The sequence below is a fragment of the Myotis yumanensis genome, unplaced genomic scaffold, assembly GCF_028538775.1.
Source record: "Myotis yumanensis isolate MYYU_CA2020_CCGP unplaced genomic scaffold, mMyoYum1.0.hap1 SCAF_2, whole genome shotgun sequence".
Lineage (NCBI taxonomy): Eukaryota > Metazoa > Chordata > Mammalia > Chiroptera > Vespertilionidae > Myotis > Myotis yumanensis.
In genome coordinates, this window is record NW_027223753.1 from 192509540 (window position 1) to 192536120 (window position 26581).

The 26581-nt window shown below is 41.3% G+C and overlaps 1 protein-coding gene across 2 annotated transcripts in view; it reads right to left on the reverse strand.

The window, feature by feature from the left end:
• Window positions 1–25672, reverse strand: part of OTOL1 (otolin 1) — a 38834-nt gene extending 13162 nt beyond the window's left edge. For both annotated transcript variants that reach the window (XM_070403644.1, XM_070403643.1), the window contains exons 1-2: window positions 25612–25672; window positions 10785–10869 (exon numbers count right to left, since the gene is read on the reverse strand). The gene's annotated coding sequence lies outside the window, so the exon portion shown is untranslated. The remainder of the gene's footprint in view (window positions 1–10784; window positions 10870–25611) is intronic.
• Window positions 25673–26581: the final 909 nt, after the last annotated feature.

A 26581-nucleotide genomic window follows, 5' to 3' on the forward strand; every position in this document is an offset into this window, starting at 1 on the left:
ATAAAGGTTTACTGAACTAAAATGAAGCAAATTATTGCATTATTGTCTCCAATTTTCCACTCCTACCTGTACTCACATTCTTTGATAGATGGATTTTGCACAGTCTCCCACAAAAGAAATGAGGTCTATACTCCAATCCTTTGACTTGGAGTTCAGCCATGTGACTTTGACCAATAGAAAGAGATGGAAATGACAGGGTGCCATTTCCAAGCCTAGCTCTCAACTTGCTCTCTGGGACTTTGGTCACTGCCATGAGAAGGACATGTGTGGCCAAGCTTGCTGGTCCAAAGGAAGATAAGAGACACATGAAGCAGAACTGTCCCAAGTAAGCAATCCTGCTAAACACAATCTAGATCAGTGGTTCTCAACCTTGGCTGCACATTAGAATCACCTGGGAATCTTTTTAAAAATCCTGATTTCTGGGCCTCATCCTCCGGAAATTCTGTTTCTTTGTTATTAATGTTGTGGTCCCACCCCAAAACAAAGAAACAGAATTTCCAGAGGATGAGGCCCAGAAATCAGGATTTAAAAAAGATTCCCAGGTGATTCTAATGTGCAGCCAAGGTTGAAAACCACTGATCTAAATGAAAGTTCCCAACTGATCCACAAACACATGAGCAAGCCTAGGTCAGACCAGCTGAGGCCAATCTAGACCAAACAGCCCTCGCCTATCCTACAGACACTTTCCAGTTATCTATTGCTGTGTAACAAAGTACCACAAACTCAGTGACTTGAAAATACCCATTTTGCCAGCTGGTGTAGCTCAGAGGTTGAGTGTCGACCCATGAACCAAGAGGTCACTAGTTTGATTCCTGGTCAGAGCACATGCCCAGACTGTGGGCTCGATCCCCAGTAGGAGGCAGCCAATCAATGTTTCTCTCTCATCGTTGTTTCTATCTCTCTATCCCTCTCCATTCTTCTCTCTCTAAAAAATCAATAAAAACATAATTTAAAAATAATAATAACCATCTCATTACAGCTCATGGTTTCATGGGTCAGGTGTCTGCTCCTGGATCAGTTAGGTTATTTTTCTGCTCCATGAGGCATCAACTAAGGTCACTCAGCAGTATTCAGCTGGGGCATGGGCTAGTCTGAGAGGCTTTACTACAGATCCACAGCCTTAAAAGAAATGGAAAACCCTGGGCTCATCAATCACATAGTCTCTCTAGCACGCCAGTCTCAAGATAGTCAAATTTCCTCAACCATGCCTCAGAACTCCCAAAGACAGTGTTGCAAGAACGTGGAAGCTGCCGATCTGTTTAGGCGGTACCTGAGAACTGACACAGTAACACTTCTATTGAATTCTATTGGTCACAGCATCATAGAGGCCAGCCTGACTCCAAGGAAAGGCACATAGACTCCACTTTTCAAGGGGAGGTGTGACAATCTCTGGCCTTCTTGGATCTACCACAGACACTCAAGCTAGAAGTTATAAGCCATGGGGTTACGCAAGGTTGGGCAGCAAAAGCTAACTGATATCAGTGGTTGCAGCCTCCAGCTTATCACTGTATTTGCCACATTGAGACAAAACTGACCAAGCAGCCTCCAGGCTACACCTTCTTGTCTTCACCCAGCAGCAAACATCCTGTGTGCTCTTGCCCGCCACCCACCTCAGTCAGTCAGTCTCCATAGTTCTAAAAGTCCCACGCATTAAAAGTCCTGAAACAAGCTGGACCACCCCTTGTTGAATGCTATTAGAAAGGATCTTGAATATTCTTCAACCTTGAATGTCCCTTCTAACCTTCAGATTCTATAATGTGGTTTTATAACAGCAGACACTTCAATATATAAAAATCAATATATAAAAATTAGCTCATACCATAGAATTCCATTCTAAATGTAGTCTCTTCTCTCATTAATATAACATCCCATTTGGGAGGATTTTTTTTTTTTTAAGATTTGTTAGGGTTTTTTCCCCCCGTAGAAGTGAAGTAGTTCCACCAACTTAATAATGTACATTTGTAAGATGACTGGCAAGTTCTATGTTGAAGCTAGGGCCATGGATTATAAAGAAATTTAATAATTGACTACCAAGTAGCATCCTCTATAATAAAAGGGTAATATGCAAATAGACCAAACGACAGAACAACTGAACAATCAAAGCGTAACATGCTAATGATATGCTAAGGCTGCTCAACAACTCACTATGACCTATGACATGCACTGACCACCAGGGGGCAGACAGTCAACCAGTCGACCAGTTGCTATGCTGTGCACTGACCACCAGGGGGCAGATGCTCCAACTGGTAGGTTAGCTTTGCTGCTAGGGTCCGGCAGATCGGGACTGAGCAAGATGGGCTGGACATGCCCTGGAGCTCTCCCGTGGTCCCTCCCCGGCTGGCCAACCACCCATATCCCACACTGGTGGGCGTCCCTCAACTTGGCCTGTGCCCTCTCGCAATCTGGGACCCCTCAGGGGATGTCAGAGAGCAGGTTTCGGCCTGATCCCGCAGCCACTCCCCTGGGAGGGTGCCAGACGCAGGGCTCATGGCTGGCGAGAGCTTCTGCAGCAACGCAAGCCTCTCCTGATCAGCACTAATTAGGTGCGAGCCTACGGCAGGCACAGCGGGGCTGGGGTGAGCGGGAGTGGCAGGTCGAAGCTGCAGGCGGCGTTGGACTGTGGGTTTCGGCCCGATCCCTGCAGGCCAACCAGAGGGACCCCACCCATGCATGAATTCATGCACCGGGCCTCTAGTGTAGTATAAGACCTAAAAGCTGCTGGCTTTGTAGGCAATCAGTCCTGAGTACAAAGTTCATATCTTTTACTTACTAGTTGTTTAATTTGGAGCAAGTTACTGTAACTCTGTGAGTCTCAGCTTCTTATTTCGGAAATGGAGATATAATAGTAGCTTCATTTTGTGCCGTTGTAAAACTTAATGAGATAATGCATGAAAAGCTCTTAACATGGTGCCCTTAGTAACTGTTGGCTATTATTTTTAGTGAGGATTAGATCGAATGAAATTAACTAGCCAGAAATCGCATTTTAAAGCAGTGACAAATATTTCCTAGCCTCGTATTGTGCCAGATTGGTACCATTCCCACCCTTTTTTATGCACCGCCCTATATCTCAGGGTCTCAAAGCCTAAGAACTACTTTCCCAGAATCTCTTGCTATCTGGGTTCCAGTTTAGTTCCTGCCAGTGGGAGACACTGCATGGGATGTGTAAGATAGGCGGAAAGCAGACGTCATCACTCTGCTGACAGCGAGAGAGAATGCATGGCTTTGGCAGAATTGAAGCTTCAAGGTGTCCTCTGGCACACCAACATGATCGCCAGCCTTGGTTCTGTAGGGGGTTGTGACTGTTGGCAAGAGTGTCCTGCAGTTCCTATCCTGGGCATCAATAGCAAAGTCCTGATTCTCTGAAGGCCAGAGGCAAACCTCACAGCAGTGGCAAGCCTCCCCGCCTGTGCTTCTTCCCCCTTCAATGACTGCATAAGCACCTAATTACCTGTGTTAAACCCCTTTATGCAGGGCACACCTACCATGGTCCCAGAATGAATCCTGTTATATTCTTCTTGAATTTCACCTCCACTTTTATTATAAACGTTCAGCCTGTCTGACTTATCATGTCTTATATCCATCCAATCCTACATTTTCATTATTATTAATCCAATTACTTCTCAATCATCCATAACATCTTAATCAATTAAGACTAGCTGGATACAATTATGTCCCAAAAATTTTGTCAAAATATCCTCCCACAAATTTCTGAGCCTGCAAATATATCGTCCATACCAGTGTTATATTCCAGTGCATTCTTGAATGTTGATTCCTGTAAAAATGTTTTTAAATATGTTTTTATTGATTTCAGAAAGGAAGGGAGAGAGAGAGAGAGAGAGAGAGAGAGAGAGAGAGAGAGAGAGAGAAACATCAATGATGAGAGAGAATCATTGATCAGCTGACTCCTGCATGCCCCACACTGGGGATCGAGCCCACAACCTGGGCTCTTGGCCTGACCAGGAATCAAACTATGACCTCCTGGTTCATAGGTCAACGCTCAACCACAGAGCCACTCCAGCTGGGCTATTTTTAAAAATTATACATAAAAATACAATTTTAGGTACTTGGATATGTTATTGGGCTGCAACAGTGAGGAACTATTTTGACCTTATGTAAAGCATTCTTCCTCTCTGACTTAATTATACAGAATTATAAGATGAACTTTTACATATATATAGCATTCCTTTCTTATGTGAATAGTTACTTTTAATTTTTCACATTTCATCATGACCAATATTTCATGCTATAGTCTTTTCTCATACCCATGTTTCAAATTCATTCATTTTTTTCTTTCTTTCAGTCAACAAATGTTTATTAGACACCTACTCTGTGTCAGACATCACATTATTTGCAGGAGTTATAGAACAAAATATCTGCTCTCATTTCAGTGGGAGTAACAAATATCAGATGATAAAAAAATCACTATGGTAGTCTGCAATAAGTGCAATGGAGGAAATAAATAGGGATTTGATAAAGAGTGACAAGGAAAGATTGTTCAGACAGGAGGCTAGGGAAAGGCTTGAGGAAACAGCGTCCGAGGCAGACAATCTAGGAGAGCTTTCCACGCAGCGAGAACCGGATGTGCCTTTTCACAACAGAGAGAAGGAAGGTGAGGGGGTCCTGGATGCATGAGTGAGACAGGGAGGGACTGGCATGGGCACCCAGGACACACCGTGTAGGGTGCTGTAGGCCCTCATAAGGATCTGGGGTTTATTCTACAAGCTGTAAGAAGTCACTAAAAGTTGAAGCAGGGGGAGAGACCCCTGAGCATTAGATGGAAAATGGTTGCAATGGGACAAAACAATAAGCAAGAAGAGCAAGGGGAGCTGCTAGAGTACAGGCAGTCAGAGAAGAGGCCGACAGCAGCTTGTTGACGTCATTTCACACATTAAAAGATCAACCCATTCTGGAAAATAAGCATGACTGTACTTAATTTCTACCTACACCTTCAACTTAGTTAAATTAGGATTTAACTTTATATTTTGACTATAGGAGGTTTCTTAGAATTGTGGTTTTAATATATACCATTTTGAGAAAATAAGAATTAGAAGAAAAAGTGTGAGTCTATGTGTGGGAAAATTCCTAAACACTATCTATATATATAAAAGGCTAAGTGTCCATCCGACCGGTAGCTATGATGCACACTGACCACCAGGGGACAGATGCTAAATGCTAGCCATTTAAAAATAAATGGCACCACGGAGCTGGCGCCAACAAACCAACACTCGGCTTTCCCCAAGTGGGACATAGGCCCCGCCACCACCCCAGAGCAACACCTCACCAAATCACAGACAATGCTGCCAGGACCCCATGGCACAAAATGCAGCCCACAGCCCAGCCCAGCCCAGAAACAGTGGCTATGTTGCCAGTTAAACATCACATAGCAATGCCCGGCTTCCTCTCCCTAGAGACTAGCATCCTTGGAGTTTCTTTAGCCCAGGAACCCGACTTGCTTTATAGCCAGGTGCAAACATTTTACAGTTTAACCAAATGTTTGTCATGCATTTTCCCATACCTCATCTCATTTCCCATGCCTCATCGGAAGTCCTGGTTGTAGGTAGATAGGAGACTCGGTAGACTCCTATTTTCTTTTCATTAGCAAGATGCAAATAGTGATATCAAAATATTTCTTCTAATTAATTTCCTTTCAATGTGAACAAATCTGTGCACCAGGACACTAGTGATTAATGATTATTTTTCTTTAGAAATACAGGGTGAGGTTTGGTTATTGGGCAAGATTTTAGTTTAAACTAAACAATGAATCAGAGATAATTTGGCACTAGCCAAGTCAACCTAGACATAGAAACATTTGCATAGAAATGATGCTTCTTAAATTTTGTCTCCCTACAACCAAAGTAATTAATTTCTAGCTTCTCAGAGTGGATTTTAGGAGTAAAGTGAAAATTTAGCCCAAACTGCTGATATAACAGCTTGATGAGATGAACCTGGTTGGTCTGCTGGGCTTCCCCTGAATTGAGGTATGGAATGTAAAGAGTTATAAGAGACCAGAGCCCCAGTCAAGAAGTGGGATGACTTCAGGGCTAGTTCTGAGGATGTTGGCAGCATCCCATGACTTTCCCATTTAAGTAAGTAACCAAGAGAGGAGCTGAGAGTTAGGAGGAGCAGCCCAAGAGGGATTATTAACATCACATCCATTTCAGACATGTTTATGCTAAGGAAGAGGGCCCACAACAAGAGGGTGTTATATCAGGATGTCAGGAAAAAAAAATGAGGAGGGACAGTTTGCTGCCACTGCTTCCTTCTCCTTCCATGAGAGCGGCATCCACCAAACAATCCTCTTCCTATTTAGGAGCCTGGTATTGAGCTCTCAATGTGATGTAACCACAAGGGTGAATTGCTAGAATTTCTAATCAGCTGTTTTCTCCTGACCCATTTTATCCAGTAAACTCAGACAAGCCTTCTAGAGCTCAGATTTTTCAGTTCATTCACAAGTATGATACCATCAAAAGGAGGAGGAACTCTGTAATACAGATTTCCATTTCCCACTTCATTTGTTAAGTGCAATTCCAGAGTGATTATAATCATCTCTGATAAGCTTTGCTCATCCCTCTGTGTGGACAGATGCACCCAAAGCATCATTATTTCCATTATCCAGTAGGAGGCTAGTCTCCCAGTGTCACAATAAGTGAAGCCATTATAATGTTATTAAGCACAATGAATATAACATTACATTCTTTCAAGTTAAATCTTCTTGTATTTAACAAGTGTACAGTAAAATAAAAACATAGTCTCGGCATATCTATGTATATAAAAGGCTAAGTGACTGTCCGACCGTACAACAGTAGCTATGATGCGCATTGACCACCAGGGGGCAGACGCTCAACGCAGGAACTGCTGAACTGTGACTTGGCAGCGGCGGTTCTCAGGTGATACACCCTGGAACCAGAGAGGAGGGAGCCCGATTTTGGGGTGTGTCACCCAAGAACCACCCTCTTGCAATCCGGGACCCCTCAGGGGATGTCAGAGAACCAGTTTCAACCCAATCCCCACAGGCCAGGCCAAGGGACCCCACCTGCCAGAGGGACCCCACTCACTCTGCAGACGCCCTTAGAACCGTGGCCCCACCCCAGGTGCAGCCAGCTGGGGAGGGATTGCGGGAGATTTGCTCCAGAGCATGTCCTGTCTGTCTCACCCAGTCCCACCCTGCCGGCCACCTTATAATTAATTTCCTTTCAATGTGCATGAATCCATGCACCGAGGCACTAGTTTTAGATAAAAGGGATTGGCTTTGATTAATAGTCTAACACCATAAAAAACAAAGTCTGGCCACAAACATGGTATTTTTCTTTCCCTCTATGCATGCCACCACTTTTTCAATTACTTCTCCTCCCTTCCCACACATTCTTAAATCAAGGTAGTATGACAGACAGAAAGCAGAATGATCCAAGTGGCAGGTGAGGCCCAGGGCCCAGACTGGGTGTGGAGAAAAAACTACATTCAGGGGAACTGGGAGCAATCACACTAGGGAAGGATGAAGTAATAACTCAGGTGACTGGTTGGTGAAAAAGTGGATGAGAAGACAGGTAAAAGAGTACATAAAATTTAGGCATGAGAAGTAAAACTGTCATTATTCACAGATGACATGATATTGTACATAGAAAACCCTAAAGACTCCATCAAAAACAACTAGATTTAATAAATGAATTTGGCAATGTAGCAGGATACAAAAATAACACCCAGAAATCTATGGCTTTTTTATACCCAATAATGAACTCACAGAAAGAGAAATAACAACAACAACAAAAAATCCCATTTACCATTGCACCAAAAAAATTAAGATACCTGGGAATAAACTTAAATAAGGAGGTAAAAGACCTGTACATAGAAACTACAGGACATTGAAAAAAGACATATAGGAAGACATAAACAAATGGAAGAATATACCGTGTTCATGGATTGGTAGAATCAACATCATTAAAATGTCCATACTACCCAAAGCAATCTATAGATTAAATGCAATCCCCATTAAGATACCAATGGCATATTTCACAGACCTAGAACAAACTCTCCAAAAATGCATATGGAATAAAAAAAGACTCCAAATAGCCAAAGCAATCCTGAGAAAGAAGAACAAAGTTGGAAGGATCACAATACCAGATATCAAGCTATATTACAAAGCCACTGTTCTCAAAACTGCCTGGTACTGGCACAAGAACAGACATATAGACCAATGGAACAGAACAGAAAACCCAGAAATCGATCCAAGCCATTGTGCTCAATTAGTATTTGACAAAGGAGGCAAGAGCATACAATGGAATCAAGACAAGTCTCTTCAATAATGGTGTTGGGGAAATTGGTCAGATACATGCAAAAAAATGAAACTAGATCACCAACTTACACAATACACAAAAACAAACTCAAAATGGATAAAGGACTTAAAAGTAAGATGGGAAACCATAAAAATCTTAGAAGAATCCATAGACAGCAAAATATCAAACATATGTTGTAGCAATATCTTTACCAATGCAACTCCTAGGGCAATGGAAACTAAGGAGAAAATAAACAAATGGGACTACATCAAAATAAAAAGCTTCTGCATAGCAAACGAAACCATCAACAAAACAACAAGAAAGCCCACTGCATGGAGAACATATTTGCCAATGTTACCTCAGATAAGGACCTAATCTCCAAGATTTATAGAGAACTCATACATCTTAACAAAAAGAAGATAACCAATCCAATCAAAAACTGGGCAAAAGACTTAAATAGACACCTTTCGAAAGTGGACATACAGAAGGCCAAGAGACATATGAAAACATGCTCAAAGTCACTAATCGTCCAAGAGATGCAAATCAAAACGACAATGAGTTACCATCTCGCACCTGTCAGAATAGCTATCATCAACAAATCAACAACTGACAAGTGCTGGCAAGGATGTGGAGGAAAAGGAACCCTCTTGCACAGCTGGTGGGAATACAGACTGGTGCAGCCACTGTGGAAAACAGTATGGAGTTTCCTCAAAAAATTAAAAATGGAATTCCCATTTAACCCAGTAATCCCACTTTTAGGACTATATCCCAAGAAACCAGAAACACCAATCAGAAAGGACATATGCACCCCTATGTTCATAGCAGCACAATTTACCATAGCTAAGATTTGGAAACAATCTAAGTGCATATCAGCAGATGAATGGATTAAAAAGCTGTGTACATCTACACAATGGAATACTATGCTGCTGTAAAAAAGAAAGAACTGTTACCTTTTGCAGCAGCATGGATGGACCTGGAGAGCATTATGCTAAGTGAAATAAGCCAGTCAGAGAAAGATAAATATCACATGATCTCACTCATTTGTGGAATATAATGAACAACATAAACTGATGAACAAAAATAGATACAGAGACAGAGAAGCATCGAACAGACTGTTAAACTTCAGTGGGAAGGTGGGGGGCAATAAGAGATCAACCAAAGGACTTGTATGCATGCATATAAGCATAACCCATAGACACAGACACTAGGGGGGGTGAAGGCATGTCCTGGGGGGTGGAGGTGGCTGGGGGGAGGTCAGTGGGGGGAAAAGGAAACATATATACTACTATATGTAATACTTTAAACAATAAAAAAAAATTAGGCATGAAGCTCAGCCATTGTGACTCAATGAACCAGGAAGTTCGATTCCCAGTCAGGGCACATGCCCAGGTTATGGGCTCTATCCCCAGTAGGGAGCGTGCAGGAGGCAGCTGATAGATGATTCTGTCTCATCATTTACATTTCTATCTCTCTCTCCCTCTCCTTTCCTCTCTCTGAAATCAATAAAAATATATAAAAATTTAGGCATGAAAATAAACTCTGGCTCAATATCACCAAAACCCAAAAGAAACAGTTAAGGATGGGATTAGGCAAAGACAAGACCAAAATTGTTACTACAGGATGATTACCACTCTGTTTCATCTTTTCTTATTTCCCACACAGGGATTCTGAGTATGGCTGCTGTAAGGTTTTCTGATTTTAGGGATAGAGAGAAAATAGGTGGGAAGAGCCACTGGATGAATGTGCAGGAATGCGGCTGGACAATGAGCCTGCGGTCAATTTTGCAGGCTTTGTATATCCCACTCATTGTAAAAATGCAGTGGGGAACTGTGTGTGAGGGGTTGGGGAGATGAGGTATTTGTGAATTCTCTGTGCTTTCTGTTCACTTTTTTCTGTATACCTAAAACTATCCTAAAAAATTAAGTCCCTTCATTTAAAAAAGGGGTGGGGGAGAGAGAAAGCAATGGGAATCCCACCATGATTGATTTGTTCGTTTACTTTGCTAATTAGTTGGTCCTGATAGAAGTTAATAATCTATCAAAGTTGTTGCTGAAAAACTGAATTTAAAGTTTACATAGGCCCATAATACAGTTTTGTTAAATTGGGTGTGTTAACAAAAATCTAAGATGGAGCCAAACTGGGTTTCCTGTTAGAAACTTTCAGAGATTTCACTGAGACTTTTCTACTTCCTTGGCATAAATTATGTATACAGCCATTAAAATAAGTATAACCCAACCTAAGCAAACTGCTTCACCTATTTGGCGACCAAGCGGAATGTGTGCTGTGGAGTGTTCCTGGCAGGGAATTATGGAAAAGGAGTAAAAGTGAGCTCACTCCTGTTCTATCAGGTTTATCCAAAAATTCCAGAGGTTCTTGCAAGGGAGGTTCCAGGGAAGCTACAGGATACAGAATCTAACTGATCAGAGGTTTTTGAAAGAAAAAGAATCTGTCTTAGAAGCAAAAGGTGTTTCTGGGAGAACTTGAAAGATGGAATTTTCATTACCAGCAGCTTACCTTTTGTCAATAGTCTTGCTTCTCAATGCTGCAAGACCTGAGCTGATCCTTCTATCAGCTTACTCACATGCTCATCTGGAGGGAACTCAAATATGAAGCAAAACCATTAAAGCTATGGCAAGAAATAAATGCTTTACTCTAAACATGGTTTAGTCTACCCAGTAAGACTAAATTATTATTAAAAGTCTTTCCAATTAAAAATGAGATATATGTAATACTTTAAACAATAAAGAATTTAAATTTTTAAAAAAGTCTTTCCAATTAACAAACTGCCATTTGTCTTATTTATTTATTTATTTATTTATTTATTTATTTATTTATTTCAGAGAGGACGGGAGAGGGAGGAAGAGCAAGATAGAAACATCAATGATGAGAGAGAACCATTGATCAATTAATCAGCTGCCTCCTGCACACCCCCCACTGGGGATCAAGCCTGCAACCCAGGCATGTGCTCTGACTGGGAATGGAACCATAACCTCCTGGTTCATAGGTCAATACTCAACCATTGAGCCATGCTGGCTGGGATGTCATTTGTCTTTCAATTCTTCAATGTTCAAAATCTCCTTTTTCTCTTTGCTTCCTATGCAGACTTCAAAACTTGTTGCCCTGCTCTGAATGCCTTAGGAACAAACATCAGGAAAGACAGAAGTCTGAGGATGTCTGTAGGTATTGCATCTACCCCCAAAGGTATCAATCCCTATCCTGCCCATTGGAATCTGAACAGGTTTTCAGAGCTGTTTCTCATCTTAGATCAAGGTTAGCACAGGCCCCTTAGAAACAGCTTAATCAGAAGTTACCAAAAAATCAATCTAGGCCTATAGGTATTGGAGTTGATTCTTACTCTTTCTCCAGTTCCCAAAAAGTTCTTGAAAAAGCCTTAATTACTCCTCGCCATTCATAAGGCCATTGTCACCAACCCACCAACCTGTATCATCATCAAGAAATGGTGGGAGACATGGAATGGTACAGGCCACAGTGCATTTGGGGGGTTGTGATGATATGCTGATGTTAGAACTGTCCTGCTTTGCTGTAAGTCCATAATTTGCCATTAAGCTCCAAGACTTCATCATGGGTCTGGGTTCTGTTAACTCCATGAAAGGGAGCCTAAGCCTGTGTAACTAAGACCTGGGCTGAGTCAGTTTACCACCAGGGTTCAGTGTCCTTCTATGAAAAACAATGAATTGGGACTAGCTGAGCCAGTGATAAACCCTTTTCTAATTCTGAAGTATTAAAACTCTTTTCCCAACAAATCCTGGCTAATCATAGCATTCCAGAATTAAGTGTTGGTACATCCTCATTTTGTCACCATGCCCGGGGCCTATTCCAGGACTTTAGAATCAGGTCATGGAAATCTCTGCCAGGGGCAGTGGCTCTGGAAGGCCCTTTAGAGGGCAAGGGCTCTCCTGGAGAGATCTGACAATCCCAGAAAAACAGGTGTCCCTGATAAGCATCAGGTTTGGTACCAGCCCAGAGAAGGAACAGAAGGGAGTCTGTCCCTGAAAAAGCTATCAAGAGGTTAATGCTTCACATGAAAACCAGCAGTCACTTCCTCTTTCAGGACAGTCTTGCTATTTAATACCCCAAAAGACCAAGGACAAAGAATGGCATTGTATAAGCACTGTAACTCAAGCAATTAGCCAGGTAATGGTCTGTGGGGTTCATTATAGCAGAATGCCAATTAAAACACTTGGAAGGAGATTATGCAAAGCCCTTAGATTTCAAATCTTATAAACTCCCAGTAAGACTAAATTATAGTAAATGTCATATAGCTACAGTAGGTATCACATAAATGAAAATAAAGTTTCTTTTCTAATATGGACTCTTGCTTAATATCTCATCAATCCCAGGAATTGAAAAGAGCAGCCAACTATCTCCTCTTCATTCAACAATGAAGAAAATAGGAAAAAGGACCTTACGTTTTAATTGAATATCTTCTTTCCTACCTTTAGCCTAATGAAGTAATATTTTGTTATCTCTAGTTAATTGTTTTCTAAAGATTAAATAATATAGCTATTCGTTTCATTTTGGATTTCTACCAATAGACTTAAGGAGGGAGAAGAGAAGTGGATAAAAAAATGTGAATTTCAGAAGGAACTTATTTCTTAGATTTTAGACGAGAGTTCTTCTGTTTAATGACTTTATTCTTACAGAAGCATAGCATTTCCTTGTTTTTAGTATAGATGAGTTATTAGAAAAATTGACTTCTTAAAAATAGAAAATAAATGAAAGAGTTCTTTATGAAATTTCAAAAATGCAAATATCATTTAGTATCCAAATAGATGGCCACAATGATTTGCCCTGAACACTGGCAGAAAGAGCATAAAATATAATAATTAGCTTTTGTTCTAAAATTCCTCAAGTCAAGTTTAAGCTAGCAGTTAATTTTTACTCATGAATTACAATCCTTTAGAGAAGGGAGTGAAAAATAAAAGGACTAATAGATCTAGAAATGTACTGTTCCATTAATTCTATCATAGGAAATTAAATGTATATTAAATTTTTATCATTCATAATTGTTTTGTAAAAGATCACACGCATAACGTATTTTAAATGTATCTTTTCTCCTTACCAGATAATTGTTATGATAGATACTATATTTTTTATACAACTACTTACATCATCTTAACTGAAGATATATCACACTATTATAATATAAACAAAACCTAATTTTTAAGATCTTCATTGTACATCATTTCTGAAAGGAGGTTAAATAGAGGGTGGGGCAAAAGTAGATTTAAAGTTGTTTGTATGGAAAATAATACAAGAATTAATAACTAATAATACAAGAATAAACTCTTTGTTTCACATATTCAGAACTGTAAACCTACTTTTGCCCTACCCTGAATTGCATGGAACCAAGTATAGGTAGTTCTACCGCAGTAATGTCAATATATTAAAATCTCCCATTAGAATTTAATTTTACTTATCTCACAGATAGTCACAAACTTAGTGGCTTTAAAATTAAGAATGATTCCATACTACATACCACAATCTCCCATTTCAAAAATCAATACAAAATAAATAAATTTAATACCACTGAGAAAAGATTGCCTCCTATCAATTGCATGCTTTTATCATTCCTGTTTATATTCTTATTTCCTGGAGGCAAATTATATCACTAGGACTTTTTAAAACCCGGATCTTATTGCCAAAGACCAGATGGAAGATAAAATAAATCAATGTTTGTAATCATCTCCTACCTTAAAAATGTTTCTTTATCAGCAATCCCTCTCCTGGATGGCACATTGGAAAATGCAATCTCATTTACAATTAGACAGGGGTCTGCTTTATTTCTTGCAAGATTTGGCCTACCCAATGAGAGGTGAGCACCCCAGGACTACGGGAGTAGTGGCTTTTTCTGAATCTGAAGAAAGGCTCTGAAATCTGATGACATGCAAATGCCTTGGGACTACTGAAGTCTTAGCTTTTCACTGGCCTGACCTTGTCCTCCCTTCCCCTTGGTTTATAAGATATCTTTTTTCCTAATTTAAGGTTATGGTACCATAATGTCAAGCAACTTTCCTATTTAGTAGATACTTTTTTCTTCTTCTTCTTTTTTTTTAAGGATCTCCTTGGAATCTGTTGTTTTGGGCAGCACTTGGGTATTCAGAGGCATCTGCTTCCATTGCTGAGTAAGCCCTTACAGCAGGAGAACAACCACCTGGGTGACATTCCTGAACACACACACATACCATCCTTCCCTTACTGCATCAGCCTGCCACCCATTGAGAATTGACCAAGACTTTAGAGTCCTGGCCAAGTTCATTTCTAAGAAGATATCTTTGTAATTGTTTGCGGGGCTGCAATAGGATGTTTCCAAGAACTTGTAAATTACAAAAGCACTATTGGCCTCTTGATAGATCGCTCATTCATTCATTCGATCATTCATTCATTCCCCTATTCATTCATTCATTAGCAAGCAAGAATTAATGAGAAACTGCCAAGTGCCAGACCCTGTTCTAAATGCTAGGCAATAGAGCAGCAGAGATGGACAAGGCCTCACTTTCATAAAGTTTCTATCCTAATGGGAGAGACAACCAAAATTTAAAACACAAAGATGTAAACAGTAAATAGCAGATACTAACAAGCTAATAAGCCGTATGCACACATTAAAATAAAGTGACGTTTGGAGAATGACTGAGTGGCTTCTTTACATGTGGTGCTCAGGGGAGGCCTTTCTAATAAACTGACATTGAAGCTGCTGTGATCTGAGTGACAAGGGAACCACTGAGGTGGAGGAAATCAGAGAAGGGGAAGCGCATCCCAAGTGCAGAGACTCTGAGTTGGTAACAAATATTGGATTGTAAGAGCAACACAAAAGGGATCAGAGCCAAATCAAATCCCAGGCCAGCAAAATGGTATATGATTAAACATACTAATATATCTAAGACAAGACCTATAGAAGAGGACTGGTCAGTCATCAAAACACAGGAAAAAAGGGAGTTTGTGAGGTACTAACAGCCAGGCCCTCGGAGCCTGAGCCAATGGGACTTAAACATTACAGTCCCATGAGCACGTTGATCTGCATTATGAGCTGGAGCAGCTGATTAACTTAACCAGATGCCATGAAATATGTGATTAATGTAAATCCTCTCCTTCTGATTGCACACTCACCAAGTGCTTTCTATTCTGCCCTCAAAATGTGCTGAGCATAACACTCTCAATAATCCGGCATAGTGATTGCTCATGGTAAGTACAAAGTGAATTTCCAATTATCATTTAGCTTCCCCTGTAGCTTGTTGGCTTGGAGAGAATGCTGTGGTCAGGATGACACAAGCACAACAGCCCATGTGGTTATATTTCTCATAGTAAGTTAATGGGCGTTCTAGAAGCTATCTTTCTCTTCCTCACTTTAGTGGATCGGGGGCCATGATTTCTGTTAGACATTAACAAATGCAGGTTTAATCAAGCTACTACCTAAAGCAGCCCCACCCAGCCGGAGCGGGCCTTTCCTTCGCAGCCACTGCCTCTTGGTGCTGAGTCCCCCCTTATCCAAAGGGGATACATTCCAAGACCCCCAGTGGATACCTGGAACAGTGGAAAGTACTGAACCCTATATATATTGTTTTTTCCTATATATACATACATACCTATGATAAGGCTTAATTTATAAAGTAGGCACAGTAAGAGATTAACAACATTAACAAATAATACAATATATCAACTATAACAATATACTGTAATAAAAGTGGTGTGAGCCCTAGGCAGCTTGGCTCAGTGGATACAGGATCAGCCTGCAGACCAAAGAGTCCCAGCTTGATTCCGGTCAAGGGCATGTATCTTGGCTGCAGGCTTCTCCCTGGCCCAGGCCCTGCTCGGGGCACATGCAGGAGGCAACCAATTGATGTGTTTCTCTCACATCAATATTTCTCTCTGTCTTTCCCTCTTTCATTTTCTCTTAAAAAAATCAATGGCAAAAAATCCTTGGGTGAGGATTAGAAAAATCTACACTAATAAAAGAGAAACATGGTAATTGGCGTACCACCGCTACCCTTCCCATTGGCTAATCAGCGTATCCTTATGCAAATTAACTGTCAGCCAAGATGGCGGCCGGCAGCCATGCACTGAAGTGAGCAGGGAGGCTTGCTTCCTCAAGGGACTGCAGACTCCAACGTTCCCCACCTCACTTGCCGGCCTCTCAACTGCAACTCTAAGCAACTATTACTATGTTGCAAATAAGAAGCTAAACAAAACCGGCTTTCAGTCAGCCCCGGACCGCAACATTGTATCCATGTTTTCAGCAGCGAGGCCTCAGAGCTAAAGCTGGCCCAGAATAAAAAAAAAAAAGAAAGAAAACAAAGAGCGGTTGGGAGCTTTTAGTCAACTGCCAGCGGGAAAACAGCCCTCAGCCCCTCAGCCAGCCTGGCCAGGCACCCCAGTGGGAACCCCCACCCTGATCCAGGACACCCTTCAGGGCAAACCAGCCAGCCCCTACCCATGCACCAGGCCTCTATCCTATATAGTAAAAGGGTAATATGCCTCCCGGCACCGGGATCAGCGGAGCAGTGAGGCTCCCGGCACTGGGATCAGTGTGACAGGGGGCAGCGCCCAAACCCCCTGATCAGCCCTGCTCTGTGCCTGATAGGGGGGAGCTCCCCAATCCCCCGATTGCCCTGCGGCTCTGTGTGTGACAGGGTGCAGCGCACCAACCCCCTGATCGGCCCTGCTCTGTGTGTGACAGGGTGAGGCGCCCCAACCCCCCGCCCCCATGGGCCCTGCTCTGTGTGTGACAGGGTGAGGCGCCCCAACCCCCCGCCCCCATGGGCCCTGCTCTGTGTGTGACAGGGTAGAACCATAACCTCTCCATTGGCCCTGCCCTGAGTGTGACAGTGGTGGCGCCCCAACCCCCTGATTGGCCCTGCTCTGTGTGTGATAGAGGGTGGCACCCCAACCCTCCTCCACGGGCCTTGCTCTGTGTGTGACAGGGTAGAGCCATAACCTCCCCTTTGGCTCTACCCCGAGTGTGACAGGGTGCAGCGCTCCAACCCTTGATCCACCCTGCTCTGTGTGTGACAGGGGGCGGTGCCCCAGCTCCCCTATCGGCCCTACTCTGTGAGTGATAGGGGGGAGCTCCTCAACCCCCTGATGGACCCTGCTCTGTGAGTGACAGGGGGCAGCGCCCCAACCCCCTGATTGGCCCTGCTCTGTGAGTGACAGGGGGCAGCGCCCCAACCCCCTGATTGGCCCTGCTCTGTGAGTGACAGGGGGCAGCGCCCCAACCCCCTGATCGGCCCTGCTCTGTGCGTGACAGGGGGTGGCGCCGAAACCTCCCCATTGACCCTGCCTTGAGTATAACAGGGGGAGGTGCCCCAACCCCCCAATCAGTCTACCCTGAGCGTGACTGAGGGTGGCATTGCAACCTCCCAATCCGCCCTGCTCTGTGCATGACAGGGGGTGGCACCCCAACTCCCCAATTGGCCCTGCTCTGAGCCTGACCAGGGGCTGCACTTAGGGATTGGGCCTGCCCTCTGCCACCCGGGAGCAGGCCTAAGCCAGCAGGTCGTTATCTCTCGAGGGGTCCCAGACTGTGAGAGGGCACAGGCCGGTCTGGGGGACCCCCCCACCCCCCCGCGCCGAGTGCACAAATTTTTGTGCACCGGGCCTCTAGTAATAATATAAATAAATAAAGTGAGGTGAATATGGTCTCTCTCTCTAAATATATTATTAGATTATATTCACCTCCTTCATTTGATGATGTGAAATAACACAATGCCTAGCTGATAAGATAAAATGCGGTGCCCAGGGTGGCATGCAGTTTAAAACTTACAAATTATTTATTTCTGGAATTTTCCATTTAATATTTTCAGACTGCAACTGTCCCTGGGTAACTAAAAACACAGAAAGAAAAGCTGTAAGTAAGGGAGGACCCCTGTATGTCTCTGGCTACTGCATCTTCATCTAAAATGCCTGATGGGATCAAGGGGTTGATGAAGAAGCGGCCGCCCTGGAAAAAGCAACCAAGTGCATTGGCGTCTGAGTTTACCAGGTCTGAGGTCCTCAGCAAGCAAGCATCACTCTCCTCATCTGTAAAATGGACAGGTTGGGCAAGGTCTTTTTTCATAGATTTTTAGTTACATCAGTGACATACAAGTTCTATATTTTTCCTGTAAATGCATAAAACATTATAGGGAACAGCCCCCCAATTGCTGCTCCCTCCTCCTGCTGCCCCAAAGTGAGCAAATGAATCACTGTTACCACATATGAATCCTTCCATACTTTTTAAAGCATTTGTATCATGTGTCTACACACATGTCTACCCATAAAAAATAGATAGTACTATTTTCTTTATGTTTAATAAGTAGTTCTGTCTTGTACATCTTGCTCTTAAACTGTTTTCACTAAGTAATATACCTTGGAGATTTTTCCACATCAGAACATATATCTCTCCTTTAGTCTCTTTAATTGCTGCATAGCTATTTAGACATTTTCCAATTTTTAACCTCTACAAATTGTTGCAATAAATATCCATATACATTTTTTATTGTGCACATAAAACAGAATTTCTCTAGAATAACTCCCGGAAGGAGAAGTACCGAATGACTGCCTCTGAGTGCAAGCTCAAGCTATAGTCCAGAGAGCACCTGAATGCAGACAAACATTAAAGAAAGAAGAGGAGAGTATTTATATCCAACACAACATAAAGATTTTTAAAAGTCAGTTTAATAAAATCAAATGAAGCCTCATTGAAGAAATCAGGATATAAAGCATAATCTGATGGTGGCATGAGGGCATAAACACTCTTTTCACTTTGCTTGGTGGCAGGGTACATGGAGTGAGGTCATGATCTTAACCAGGCGGTGCCTCCTTGAATACCACCAGCTTCCCAGCCATTCAAGGTCCCAGAGAACACGGGCCCAAGGCAGCTGCCCTCACTCACCACACCTGCAGCCATATCTTCTCAGGACTCTGCATACAATGCAACCCTGAGCTGTGCCTCCAACTTCTGACTCATTCCACTACGAATATTAACCTGAAAACTGACATTTTTGCACTAATACAGTTTCTAAATACTAACTTTTCTTTCATGGCCATGACAGCCACTTAAAGAATTTTTTCCATGTATTAAATTTTGAAAAAGAAAATGTGTCAAAGCGAATTCAAATTGTGAGCTGTGGAAAATCAAATATCCTATATAAGAAAAGGCTAATATGGCAGAACGACCAGTCACTATGACGCTCACTGACCACCAAGGGGAAGATGCTCAACACAAGAGCTACCCCCTAGTGGTCAGTGGTCTCCCACAGGGGAAGCACCACTCAGCCAGAAGCCCTGAGCAGGGCTCACAGCTGGAGAGCACAGCAGTGGTGGCAGGAGCCTCTCCCACCTCTGAGGCAGCGCTAAGGACGTCCAACTGCAGGGAGCGGGCCTAAGCTGTCAGTCGGACATCCCCAAGGGCTCCCAGACGGCGAGAGGGTGCAGGATGGGATGAGGGACACCCCTCCAGTGCACAAATTTCATGCCCTGGGGCTCTAGTATAAATATATTTGTATAGCATATATATACATATATAATATATCATAATATATATTTATTATATATTATATATTTTATTATTATATATATGTAGATGACTTCATAAAATATTTGAATTTCTCTTCAGGGTAGCATTTATACTCAAAATAATGTATTGGGTGAAAAACAATAAAGGCCCAGCATAAAGCTCCTTTCATAAAACAGCTACCTCACCAAGCAGATTATATTTCCAACCCTGAATGGAAGGAGCTTGTAGGCCTTCTTTCTTCCCAAGTAAATCTGCCCTGTTGGGCTTCGGTCCAGGAAGCCTCTCTGCTTTCACTCACTTTATCTTTCACTGACCTTCAGTCCCTAGATGTGTATCTCATGTAACAGGTCTGCACGCTTGACCCTGACTACTTTAATCAAACACAAGAGAGAAAGGAATTAAAGGAGAAAGCTCCCCTTCCTACGTGTGCAGCAGAAAACCTTCACATTCAGAGCCTTTGGTTTTTAACAATATAATTTTCCCTTAAACTATTTAAAAATTAAAGTTTCATGGATAACAAGGAACTTTAAAAGTTCCATACCATTTGAAGTTAATTTTATTCTTTATAAAATTTTAATTGCTATGAAGTTTTGTTTCATCCTCTCTCTTATGGAAAAAAAAATCTTATTAAAAAATCTTCACTGGTTTTCAGCTCTAATAAAATTATAAACCTTATAGTAGGAAATGGCAGAGAGCTTTCTCCTATTTTTCAATTTAATGTGTAAATAAAGCCAAATATTAACAACTAGACGTTTCACTATACTTGGTTATCATTCAAATTGCTACCAGAAGACAAGAAAGATTATCGTTTTGGTTGCTTCAAACCTTTTTTTTTAAACCATTTAGTTTCTTTCCCACTGATTCAAGCAATAAGAGACCTAATGTTCCTTCACCAACATATTTAAAAATGCTCTTTTGCATCCTGAAAATATTCAAGTTTTATAACATTGGATTTTTTATTTTTTCAAAAAGTGGAGCTCAAGAATATAGGCAAGTCTCACCATGGGCCTTTGAATACTGTGATATATCAGCAACTTAATTAAAAGACTAAACATAGTTTCCTTTATCTCATGCATTTTCTTAAGGTCTGATGGGTTTACACTTTCCCTCTATAAAACCAATCAATATTTGCTAATAGGCACCCATCACTAATATACCTGAATAGCTCAGTATTTGTTTTAAATACATGACCATGTGCCAAGTCAAATGAAAATCTTTTTCAGTTATTTGGATTCTGTCCAACCAGTGACTCTGTGCATGTGGAAAGAGTCCTCGTTAGCCACAAAACAACCCAACAGTACAGTGGTGGATCAAAAATGAAATATATGTACTACCTGATTTTTCTCCAGGTTCCAGGTCGCCTAAAAAGTAATGATCAAATTGTACTTAGTTTTACATCTCTGTCTTAAGACCTTCCCATAAGTATTTCTAGGATTCCCCACAGGTGTCTTGCCACCAGGTGGCAGGAGGCTGAGAGTAAATGGCTTTTTTTCTTGATGTCTTAGAGCAGTGGTTCTCAACCTGTGGGTCGCAACCCTTTTGGGGGTCGAACAACCCTTTCACAGGGGTCGCCTAAGACCATCGGAAAACACATATATCATTACATATTGTTTTGGTGATTAATCACTATGCTTTAATTATGTTCAATTTGTAACAATGAAAATACATCCTGCATATCAGATATTTATATTACGATTCATAACAGTAGCAAAATTACAGTTATGAAGTAGCAACGAAAATAATTTTATGGTTGGGGGTCACCACAACATGAGGAACTGTATTAAAGGGTTGCGGCATTAGGAAGGTTGAGAATCACTGTCTTAGAGAGATTTAAATGAGAAACATTTTCTGTTTCTTTCCCCAGCTCGACATAGAAATCAAACATGAGACCAAAGAGGACTAGACTGGGGATAAATCTGAACATGGACATATTGCATTAAAATTTCCCTTTCTAAGTAGAAACATGTCAAGAATGATTTCTCTCCCAGGAGGTTCCTTGTTCTTAGTCGTTATGCTTATTAGCTTCCCATTTCTTAACACTAACCCCACATTTTGGCCCCACAACCCCAGAAATATCTGGATCCCACTTTGAATTTAAGTCCCCTCCTCCAGCTGATTACCCACATCTAAAGTAACGTGTAGATGTCATTAAAACATTTTCTCAAAGCAATTTCGATTGACATATTTAAATAAGAATCTCCAATTCTATTTGTAGGTTTTCTGATTGACGGGCTTGTCTATTTTTATTTGGCAAAAATTTTATGCTGAAAAGTCCTGCATCTTCCAGGTACATCCAGGAAATGCAGCCTCCCTTGCAGCTGGGACTCGAGCATGTGACCTAGGCTCTGCCAATAGGGCTACTCAATGAGACCTCCAGTTGGAAGTGAGCAACTTGAGGAAGGAGTCCAGCATGTTGCTAATAGGCACCCATCACTAATATACCTGAATAGCTAAGTGTTTGTTTTAAATACATGATAATGTGTCAACTAAAATGGTGAGAATTACAGCAGAACTCTCTGGCTTTCTCAAAGACTTAATCTATGCAAGGATCTATAACACAGTGGGAGAAAAGCACTCTATCCTTACTGCTTGCCTTTTTAAAATAAATATATATATTGATTGATTGATTGATTGATTGATTTCAGAGAGGAAGGGAGAGGGAGAGATAGAAACATCAATGTTGAGAGAGCATCACTGATTGACTGCCTTCTGCACACCCCCTACCAGCGATCAAACCCACCCGGGGAATATGCCCTGATTGGGGGAATCGAACCGTGACCTTCTGGTTCATAGGTCAACCCTCAACCACTGAGCCATGTCGGCAGGTACTGCTGGCCTTTGTTAGCGGGATTTCAAAGCATTCCCACCAGCAGCCTCCATGTTTTACAAGGCCTTCTCTGAACCAGCTCTTCCTGTGTTCCTCACACCTTTCTGAAGGACTTGTGACTCAACTATACTCTATTCAGAGTATGTTCTCCTGACTGATGACTAAGTTTTTTTCCACTGGGTGTTTTCACCAAAACTGCCTTCTTCTCCCCCAAATAAGATAACCTCAAGCCTCCTGCAAACAGATATCTGGTGGGCCCAAACTACAACTTCACTCTAATCCTATTCTAATCCCAGTTGGAACCAAGTTGGAGTCCCTACTTTATCAATATTCTAAATAATAAAATTACTAAAGGACGAGCATGTGCTTTTTTTGTTTGTTTTTGTGGGTTTTTTCATGAATATTTTTAATTTCTTTTCTTTATTTTTAAAATTTTTTTTATTGTCTAAAGTTTTACATATGTCTCCTTTTTCCCCAATTGACTTCCCCCCACCCCAGCCATTCCCACCCCGGGCAAGCCCTCACTGCCCCAGTGTCTGTGTCCATTGGTTATGCTAATATGAGTGCATACAAGTCCTTTGGTTGCTCTCTAACTCCATGCCTCTACCTTTTGACTCTGGATCTATTCTTATTCATCAAATTATTTGATCATTATATCCCACATATGAGTGAGATCATGTGACCTTTTATCTTTCTCCAACTGGCTTATTTCACTTAAGGATAAGCATGTTTAAGCAAATTTTTAAAATACTAATTATCAAATAATCAGAATGTTCCATTTCAGTATTTTGTAGTAACAAAAAAGTTCCTTACTACTAATTTCAAACTCCAGCCTACAATTGCAAGGGGCCCCATATTTTTCCCAGGGTTCTTCTGAGATCTCCCCAAGGAACTACAGCATTGCTTACTTAATCTGAAGAGTTATTTGCCAGTTGTAATATCTGAGCCTCCTCAGCCAGTGACAGCCCCTATGGTTTCTGCCAGTGGCAGTCGGAGCCACCCAGACCAATGCCCTATTGTTATTGCTATCGTAGGTGTCTCTCAGTACTGAGCCAGGCAAGTTCAAGCATGAGCCACACTCTGCCCCAAACCAGCCTCACATACAATGGCTCTAAGCCTGACCACACTACACCCCCTTAACTTCCCAGAAATATGACTTAAAAGCAAGCTCACCCTGGCTGGTTTGGCTCAGTGGATAGAGCATCAGCCCCAAGACTGAAGGGTCCCGGGTTCGATTCCAGTCAAGGGCGTATGCCTGCGTTGTGGGCACAATCCCCAGTGGGGGACATGCAGGAGGCAGCCGATCAATGATTCTCTCTCATCATTGATGTTTCTATCTCTCTCTCCCTTCCTCTCTGAAATCAATAAGAAATACTAAAAAAAAAAAAAAGCAAGCTCTATGCTACTGTCAGACCATCTCAAATTCTTAGTGATTCAATCCTTTATTAAACTCAAATAGAGGAGGAATAGTCCGATTGAATACCTTTTAGAAAAACTATTTCTATCCTCTCTTTTGGAAGTAAAATATGTACATCTCATTGACATTACTAAAGAGAACACAATATGTACATTCTCAGACTCGAGGTAACCTCAGAACTTCATCCAAGAGCAATGTGTGGTTAGTTCCTTGCCTTACAGACCTGGAATGAAAGAGCCTATTCTGAAGGATTTTCTTAACAAAAGTAGTCAGTTCCAAAGGTAAAGACATCTTTAGCTCTGTAAAACCAAACTGCCAGCATCCTGAAAAGAACAGTTTTCTCAGTAAGCCTTTTAAAAGATACAACCTCTGTTGTGTAAGTAGTTTTTCTTTCATCTAAAAACAAACCATGCTTTGTTACTGAAAAAAAAATCATTTAAAAGCTTTTAAAATTAAGTTTTGCACATATATTTTTAAATAAGTACTACTTGAAAATGATGAAAATTCAAAATATACAAAGTAGAACTCTCTTCCATCCCATCACCTTCTCAGAAGCAACCACCCTTAGAGATATTTTATGATTCCTTCCAGAAATTGCAGAAGACTCAATGGTGGCATAATACTTTTGGAAGCTTCCTTAATTTTCGACTTCCCATGTGTCAATATTCTATTGTGTTCCACTTTCTGTATTTTCTTCTGGTCCCCATCATTATTTTAATCTGTTACCTTACCATCAATTGGCCCTTTCACTTATCTTATTCCTCCCCAATGCAAGCTGGGAGCTATTTTACTCCTTAATCTTTGATCTGCAGAGTGGGGAGGTTGTATTTTTGGTTAGATTTTACCTATTTACTTATTTTCCTTATCCAATACAGAGGTGGGCAAAGGTATATTTAGTGTTTTATATAGAAAATAATACAATAGTTAATAAATAATAATACAAGAATAGAAAACTCTGTTTCAAATACAAATGTAAACCCACTTTTGCCCCCATATAGTAGGCTACCTACTCCAATTTCATAAGCTTTCCTGAGATTATGCACTTTAGCACTAAAAGCATGTTTAGATATCAAGAACTGTAAAGGGTCTGAGATTTTAACCTACTTGCAAACTAACACTTAGCCTCACACAGTCTAATGGATGCTGGTAGAACACATGAGCCTCCTGGGTCAGAGACAAAGGGTAGTTTATTGCTCATAGCAATAGCCAGAGTTCCATCATTTGTGCCAGTCCCCCAAGCCTTAGTTCCCACAGTGTGACATCCAGAAATGATACCTGTATATGAAGTAGGATGCACTGCAGGAGAGGCACCCTCAGCATAAGGATCCCAAATCTCTTATAACGGAAAGTAGACTTTTGCTCCAAAAAAGAGATGCCTTTATTACACTGAACAGTAGGCAAACCTGCCCATGGCTCTGGAGGGAGATACTATCTCTATCTCCCAAGGCTGTTTAATACACAAACATCCTTGAAAAAATAGTTCATAGCAAAGGTAGTCAGTTCCTCCCCTCACAAGATCTGCAGATGAGAGAGATTATAGAAAATTCTTTCCAATTTAGCAAGCTTTTTTATGAACACTTACTTTGTCCCAGGGTCCATGACCAGTGTCCATTGGAGTAAATAATGTATGTGAAGGAATTTTTTTAACTGTGGAAAGATACGTGTTAGCTATTTTTCCTGTTACCCTGGTGGATTTTCCATTTTAGTATTTGCCCATAGTAGGTATTATGTCCATTTCTGTTGCTGGTTACCTTCCAATGTCTATATTGGTCTTTTACCTCCACAGCTGGGGCTTAGCTGAAGAGTCAGAGGACCAAAGCCCCAGAGCGTGGTTTCCTCTGCCCAAAGCAGACGGCTTCGCTCCGCTCATAGCCAACTTTCCTGGGGCTTTCAATCGCCTCCTTTCAGAAAGGAATGAAGGGAGAAACTGATTAGGCTGGAACTCAAAAATGTCAAAATGCTCATTTGTGAATTCAGACAATACTACTTAAGAACATTTTGAAAACGCTAGGCCAAAAATTGTTCCATTGGATTGCTTTCTAATTTGAGTTAATCCATTTAGCTTACCCAGAATTTGGCATATACTTAATTATGGCATGTTATATAATGAATAAGAATTGACTAGTAACTCTGAATATTTCTAACATATATTCATGTACTGTAACAACATTTTTTCAAGATGAAGAAATCAACTTAGCACATTTTTAAGTATGCAATACAATTTTGTTAATCATATAAGGAATCTAAAATAGTCAAACTCATAGATGCAGAGACTAGATAGGTAGTTACCAGGGCTTGGGAAGAGAGGGGAACAAGAAGATTAGTCAGAGAATACAGAGTTTCAGTAATGCTAGATAAATAAATCCTAGAGATCTACTGTACAGCATAGGGCCTATAGTTAGCAAGACAGATTGTACACTGTCTGATTAGTGTAGCCATATAAAAACTCCTGAAATCCACGAGAGTAAATAACACTTTATTCTTATTCAAAACTAGTGGCCCCATGCACGGATTCATGCACGTTGAAAGGTAAATAATTAGAAGAAATATTT